We start from the raw sequence: 8149 nt of genomic DNA on the forward strand, positions 1-8149 counted from the left end.
GGCGATGGTGGTGGTGGCTAGGGGGCGGTATTTATAGGAGGGGGGTCGGTGCCTTGGGGGAGGGGGCAGGCGGCGGCGGAGTCCGAGCCGGACTCCGGCTGCGGCGACGCGCGGGAGGAAGGCGGCGTCGCGGGGTTGGGCCGGCCTGGCTCGGCTGGGCCTCGGCCCAGTCGGGCGCGGGAAGTTTTTTTTTTAAACAATTACGCCGGCAGAAATAAAATCCTAGAAAATAAAATAAAACCCTAAAAATGCCAAAACAAATTTTCACCGTCTAAATAAAATATTTAGAACGAGATGAACATTTTTCTTGGCCCTAAAATGCAATTTTTAGAAAATGTGCAAATTTTTCTAATGCAAATAAAATCCGAATAAAATCAACTAAGGTCAAATAAATGATTTTAACATTTTTCCTCCAATATTTCAATTATTTTGGAGAAGTCATATTATCTCCTCTCATTTATTTTTGGTACGAAATATTTTTCGGAGAAAGAAATAGTTAAAATCAGAAATCCTCGTTTCATTATTTGGTACGAAAATCCAAATATGAGACCGGAAAATCCCCAACTCTCTCCGAGGGTCCTTGAGTTGCTTAGGATTTCGAGGATTGCAGAGCGGAAAAGAAATAAAATATTATATGCATGAATGACCTATGTATAGCATTCCAAATTAAAAATTTGGGATGTTACAAACCTACCCCCGTTAAGATGAATCTCGCCCTTGAGATTCGGGTTGGTCAGAAAATAGGTGCGGGTGGTCCTTGCGAAGATCATCCTCTCTTTCCCAGGTGGCTTCATCCTCCGTATGTTGGCTCCACTAAACTTTACAGAACTTGATGACCTTACTGCGAGTTACTCGGCTGGAAAACTCAAGAATCTTCACTGGCTTCTCCTCATAGGTCAAATCATTGTCTAGGTGAATTGCCTCCAAGGGTACGGTATCTCTTAACGGTATATCAGTCATCTCCGCATGGCATTTCTTCAGCTGTGAAACGTGGAACACGTCGTGAACTCCCGATAGTCCCTCGGGAAATTCCAACTTGTAGGCAACTTCTCCCATCCGTTCTAAAACACGATACGGTCCTCCAAATCTCGGGGCTAATTTTCCTTTAACTCCAAAACGTTTCACACCTCACAAGCATGATACTCGCAGATATTCTCTATCTCCAATTTCATAAGTTACCTCCTTGCATTTTGAGTCTGCGTAGCTTTTCTGCCTCGACTGAGCTACCTTTAGTCTATCACGAATCAATTTAACTTTCTCCTTAGACTCTTTGATCAAGTCTGGTCTGAATAACTGACGGTCTCCTACCTCATCCCACATTAACGGGGTCCTACATCTGCGTCCATACAAAGCTTCGAACGATGCCATCTTCAAACTGGCTTGGTAGCTATTGTTGTATGAAAATTCTGCGTAAGGCAAATTGTCATCCCAGCTAGATCCATAATCTAGTGCGCATGCTCTTAACATATCTTCCAGTATCTGGTTGACTCTCTCAGTATGACCATCAGTCTGTGGGTGGAAGGCTGCACTGAACTCCAATCTTGTACCCAAGGTCTGGTGTAACTGATGCCAAAACTTTGAAGTGAACTTAGTCCCTCTATCTGATACGATGCTCCTTGGAACTCCATGCGAACATAAAATTCTGGTCATATATATCTTGGCCAACTTAGCACTTGTATAGGTAGTTTTCACCGGAATAAAGTGAGCCACTTTAGTCAAATGATCCACTACTACCCATATTGAGTCATATCCTGCCTTGGTCCTGGGTAGTCCGGTGATAAATTCCATACCAAGTTTATCCCACTTCCATTCGGGTATCAGCATCGGCTATAACAGTCCGGCTGGTTTCTGATGCTCTGCCTTCACTCTCTGACATACATCACACACGGCTATGTACTCGGCAATATCCTTTTTCATACCAGTCCACCAGAAACGTTCCTTCAAATCCAAATACATCTTGGTGTTTCCGGGGTGTATCGAGTATGGTGAGTCATGTGCCTCCTGAAGTATTAACTTCCCGATCTCAGCGTTATTGGGTACATAAACCCGGTGCTCAAACCACAAGGTATCGTGCTCATCCTCGCGAAAACCTTTGGCCTTTCCTTCGCTCATCTTCTCCTTTATTTCGGCAATCTCTTGGTCTTCCTTCTGAGCTTCTCGAATTTTGTTCAACAACGTCGACTGAACCTCCAATGTTGCAACAAAACCTCTTGGAACAATCTCCAATCGAAGTTCCCTGATATCCTCAGCTAACTTCTTTGGCAAACCCTTGCTCTCTAGCATATTGGCATAACTTTTCCGGCTCAAAGCATCTGCTACAACATTGGCTTTTCCCGGGTGATAGTGTAGCTTCATGTCATAATCCTTTATAAGTTCCAACCATCTCCTCTGTCTAAGGTTCAGCTCCTTTTGCGTGAAAATGTACTTCAAACTCTTATGATCCGTGTACACATCACAACGATTTCCAATAAGGTAATGTCTCCAAGTCTTCAATGCATGCACTATGGCTGCTAATTCCAAATCATGCGTGGCATAGTTCAACTCATGAGGCTTCAGTTGTCGTGAGGCATACGAAACAACCTTACCATCCTGCATAAGCACACATCCCAGTCCCAAACGAGAGGCATCACAATACACTTGAAACTCCTTATGTATATCTGGCAATGTTAGCACTGGGGCTGTAGTCAAACGTTTCTTCAACTCCTGGAAACTTGCCTCGCAATCCTCTGTCCATATAAACTTATTGTCCTTCTTCAATAGTCCAGTCATTGGTTTTGCCAGCTTGGAAAAATTCTCAATGAATCTCCGATAATATCCCGCGAGTCCAAGGAAACTGCGGATCTCGCCAACTGAAATGGGTGCCAACCATTCAGTGACTGACTGAACCTTGCCGGGGTCCACTGCTATACCTTCTCCTGATATAACATGCCCAAGAAATCCAACCTCCTTCAATCAAAATTCACACTTGCTGAATTTGGCGTATAACTGGTGTTCCCTGAGTTTCTCGAGAACTAACCGCAAATGCTCCTTGTGCTCCTCTTCATTTTTCGAGTATACCATAATATCATCGATAAACACTACTACAAACTTGTCCAAATACTCCATGAACACTTTGTTCATCATACTCATAAAATAGGCAGGGGCGTTTGTCAGTCCAAATGACATGACCGTATACTCGTATAATCCATACCGCGTAGTGAATGCTGTCTTTGGTATATCCTTCTCTCGGATCTTTAACTGATGGTATCCTGACCGTAGATCAATCTTTGAAAACACCTTAGCTCCTTGCAGCTGATCAAATAGATCATTGATCATCGGTAATGGATATTTGTTCTTAATTGTTACTTTATTCAAGGCTCGATAATCCACAACCATCCTCAGGGATTTATCCTTCTTCTCGACCAGAAGTACTGGGGCTCCCCAAGGTGATGAACTCCTCCGAATATAACCTTTCTCCAACAACTCCTTGATCTGTTTCTTAATTTCCTCCAGATCATTTGCGGGCATCCGATAGGGTCTCTTGGATATAGGCCCTGTACCTGGCAACAGTTCTATCAAAAACTCAATGTCCCGATCCGGAGGCATCCCTGGTAACTCTTCTGGAAAAACATCCGGGTAATCCTTTACTACAGGCACTTCCTCCTGCACAACTGCCGTGAGGGCATTCACTTGGGTCCTCCTAGGCACATGCCTAGATACGTACTTAATCCTTTTACCCTCCGAGGTGGTGAGATGAATTGACTTGCTAGCACAGTCAATATTTCCTCCATACCTTGACATCCAGTGCATACCTAATACCACATCCAATCCTTGTGACTCCAAGATAATTAGGTCGGATGGAAAAACATGAGTTCCAATGGTTAGAGGTATCTGATTGCACCATCGGCTAGCCATATACTCAGCTCCAGGCGAGCTTACTAAAAGAAGGGTCCTTAGGGTTTGGGTTGGTATCTTAAACTTGTCCACAAATCCCCTTGATATGTATGAATGTGATGCACCAGTATCGAAAAGAATAAGAGCGGTAAATAACTTAACCAAAAACTTACCTATCACCGCGTCTGGCTGATCTTCAACCTCCTCCATGTTAACGTGGTTCACCTGTCCTTTGTTGAATGGATTAGGCTTCTTTCCGGCACTCCCGTTTCCATTTCCATTCCTTGCTTCAGGACAATCATTCGCATAATGCCCAGTCTTTCCGCACTTATAGCAAGTAACTTGACTCAGGTCTCTCTTGGAGCGTGTGGCTGGATTGGAGCGATTCTGATTGTTGTAAGCTCCGTTCCCATTTCCATTCTTACCACCATTGTGATTATGCGATCCTCCTCCAGTGTGGTTGTGACCTCCATGATTATGAACAAGCCCTCCCGTATTCGGGGTTAAGCGAGGCTTATGCTGAGCTCCTGAGTTATACTTCCCTTGACCATACTTCCTCTTACAGCTCTCAATCTGCCGTTGCTTCCCTTCGATCATAAGGGCCTTATCTACCAACTCCTGGTAGTTGTTGAAAGTTGCCACCATCAACTGCATACTCATCTCATCATTCAACCCTTCCATAAACTTCTCCTGCTTCGCAGCATCCGTGGCCACATCGTCAGGGGCATAGCGTGATAGTTTGCTAAAATCATCCACGTACTGACCTACAGTACGGTTCCCCTGACGTAAATTGCGGAACTCCCGCTTCTTCATCTGCATAGCTCCAGTGGAAACATGGGCAGTACGAAAAGCCTGCTGAAACTGCACCCATGTGACTGTGTCGATAGGATAGGTGGCTGTGAAATTCTCCCACCATGATGCTGCCAGTCCATCCAATTGGTGTGCGGCAAAACGCACCTTCTCTGCATCTGTGCATCCAGCTGTGGTCAACTCCCTTCCGATACGGCATAGCCAATCATCAGCAACTATTGGCTTGGTGCTACTGGAAAACACTGGCGGTTGTAACCTTAGAAAGCGGGCTAGGTTGTCTGCTGGTGGAGGGTTATTGTTGTTATTATTGTTGTTTCCCTGGTTTTGAACTGGCAATTGCATCAAAGCATTCTGCTGCTAGATCAACTGGGTGAGCTCCGGTGGGAAAGCAAAACCGGTGTCACGTCTCGGAGGCATCTGGTGGGTTTTAGAGGGAAGAGATTAGAATAGAAAAAGGTCTAGTGAGAAATCACTACCCATATGCACATGAGACAAGCACAATCATAACACTCAATCAATCAAGCAAGGGCTTACAACGATCTATAACTATCGCAAAAGTGCTCAATTACATGGGAAAAATACTACTAGTATATGGTGGTCATCTAGAAATTTTGATCGGTGGAAGATTCCATAATGTCAGCTCCAGCTTCATCTTCATAATCATCATCACTAGGGTCCGAATCAGTGTCGTAAATGCTGATGTAGTTGTCCGGGCAAGTGGGGTCATCATCTTCGTCTTCTGGTGCTGGTTCTCCCATGAATACTCCGATCTTCTTAACCAGGTCGTCGTTCTTCTCCAGTAGTGTCTTGATTTCCTCCTCATATCCGTCGCGGGTGAACTTGAGTTCTTCCTCCAGCTCGATGATCCTAGTCTTTGCCTTCTTCAACTCCATCATGTCTGCGCACATCTGGTTCTCCTCTTGTCGAATGTGCTGGTTTTGCTCCTGGATAAAAGCTGCAATGGATCTATCCTTCTTGGTGTTGATCATCTCCCATTGCTCGTCTCGGCGCCCACATATTTGATAGGTGTCCTTGAGTTCCTTATTGTAGACTTATCCAATGCGTCCCATGGTAATGTTGGCTGCCATGCTCTTGCCTAGGCTCCAGGTTGGTGCATCGAAAGAAAATTCTATGGGTTTAGAAGTTGGCGAAAACGTCCTTCCTGGTACTTGTACTTGAATCATCCAGCGCTCCTCTTCTAGTAGGGTGGCGTTGTACGTCCCGGTGAAACTTGGTATTCCAATGTTCCGGTATCTTGTGACTTCCTTCAAGTGGCGTCCAAAAGGTGTATCCTCGTCTGGCTGCGTAAACTTGTTCTTCATCTCCGGCATCCTAAAGAGTGGAAAAGAGAAGAGAAATCAGAAATAAGTAGAGAAGAGTGACCTATGGTTTGTCTTAGTGGTCGTGTCCTACACTCAGCCTGTGCTCTGATACCATCTTGTAGCGACCCGACCTCAAACGGTCAAGCGGTCAAGTCTTTGTGCATCAGTGTCATCCCTGGATCAGTAATGCTGACACGCACAGTACTCGAAGGATTTATAACAGAGTAGCAATCACACACTTATTACATCGAATGTCTCAAAAGAGAACTTATTACAATAATATGGCTTAAGGCCATCTAATGCGAAAACAGCGGAAGGCTTGGAAGATAAAGTGAATCCATCAACTCCAATGGCATAGCTGAGCTGCACGACAACGACCTAACGAACCTTACTCCTCGTCTAAAAAGTCTGCAACATAATACGTTGCAGCCCGAGAAACGGGTCAGCACATGGAATATGCTGGCAATATAACATAGTAGAGTAAAAACAGAATAATGCTAAAACTACATGCATATTTGGCTGGTGGAAAGCTCTACGGTTATAGTTTTGCATAAAGCCAATTTTTCCCTACTGCAAAGGAATAAATTTTATTTAACTATCATGGTAGTTGAACAACATTGAGAAGGTAACCCCAACTCAATCCCAATTAAAGTGATTAACAACCCAACAATATTAATTAAGAGTGATGAGACACATAAGATACTTCAAGTACTAGACACTCAGAATTGTCCATAACCGGGGACACGGCTAAACATGATTAGATTGTACACTCTGCAGAGGTTTGCGCACTTTTCCCCACAAGACTCGATCGCCTCCGTTGATTTCTCACACTACATGGTGTTTGAGAAACGGATGACCGAGACACAGTCTTTCAGAAACATTAACTCTCTACTCCGGGTAGACCATACCAAACCTACAAAACCCACTACCTGCTGATCTACCTGTTCAAGAGCTTCACGTAACTTACTCAACTATGCTAGATCCCATAATAGCTTGTGGCTGCACACGGAAGTTTCTAGCATGAATCATCTCAGTTCCCTTTGAGCCTGGGTGGCGGTCCATAGGAAAATCACACGGTAACCCCGGGATTTCCAAAAAAACAGGCAATCACTAGTATCCCCAGGTGCCTCAATCCACCCAGATGTGTATTAAAGTTTCCACCTTAGATTGAACCATTAATTAACAATCTCACATCTGTCATGGAACACTCGAACCCAACCACGTCTACGAGCATAGCATGGCAATATAAGCATAACGTAGAAGTAACTCCCAAAGGTTTGATAATAAACAGGACAATAGGTTCTACCTCATCAGCTACTTCCCAAAACCCACATGTTAAAGACATCCTAGTCATGCAATGTTTGAGGATTTAACTAATGCAATGAAAACTGGGTATGAAAAGAGTATGATCAATGTGTTACTTGCCTTGCTGACGATCCGCGAAACCTAGTGACTCGTAGTAACGCGCTTCGCACTCCGGGAATTCTATCGCAAACAAACAATAACATACATAAGCAACTAGCAAAGATGCACAAGTAAAACTTCAACTGAAAGCAAAGAACCAGCAAGTTCAACTTAAGAACTCTGGTTAGCAAAAGAATCTAATCAACCGGAGCAACGAAACTCAAACGGCGAAAGAAACAAAATCCGTTTACTAATCTGGACTAAGGTCAAATTTTTACAGTACCAAAACTTAGTTTAAGTTGGTTAAGCAGAAAGAGGGTCTCGAGACGAAACTCTAGGCTTTTGAATCACCTGATTCTGACTAACGAGCGAAAAGATAAACAGAAATTAAGTTGGATCAGAAATCACGATCAGAAAAGTCGCGGAATAAATCTGACAAAAGAAAAAGCGACGAACAGATTAACGAACGAACGTTTGTTAACTGAAACTAAACGAAGAACATGTTCGTTAAAACGAATGAACGAGCGAAGCTCGCTAAATAAATAAACCGAAGAAATAAACCGATATATATATAAAACGCAACTAGGGTTTCAAAAAAACCGGCGGTCTCGGATTCCGGCGGATACCTCCGGCGAGGGGGGGGGGTCCGACGAGGCGGGGCTCCGGCGGGCGGTGGTGTGGGGCGTCGGGGCTCCGGCGGCGGGCGGCGGCGGCGGAAAGCGGCAGCGGCGGCTGCGGGA

The sequence above is a fragment of the Triticum dicoccoides genome, chromosome 7B, assembly GCF_002162155.2.
Source record: "Triticum dicoccoides isolate Atlit2015 ecotype Zavitan chromosome 7B, WEW_v2.0, whole genome shotgun sequence".
In the NCBI taxonomy this organism is placed as follows: domain Eukaryota; kingdom Viridiplantae; phylum Streptophyta; class Magnoliopsida; order Poales; family Poaceae; genus Triticum; species Triticum dicoccoides.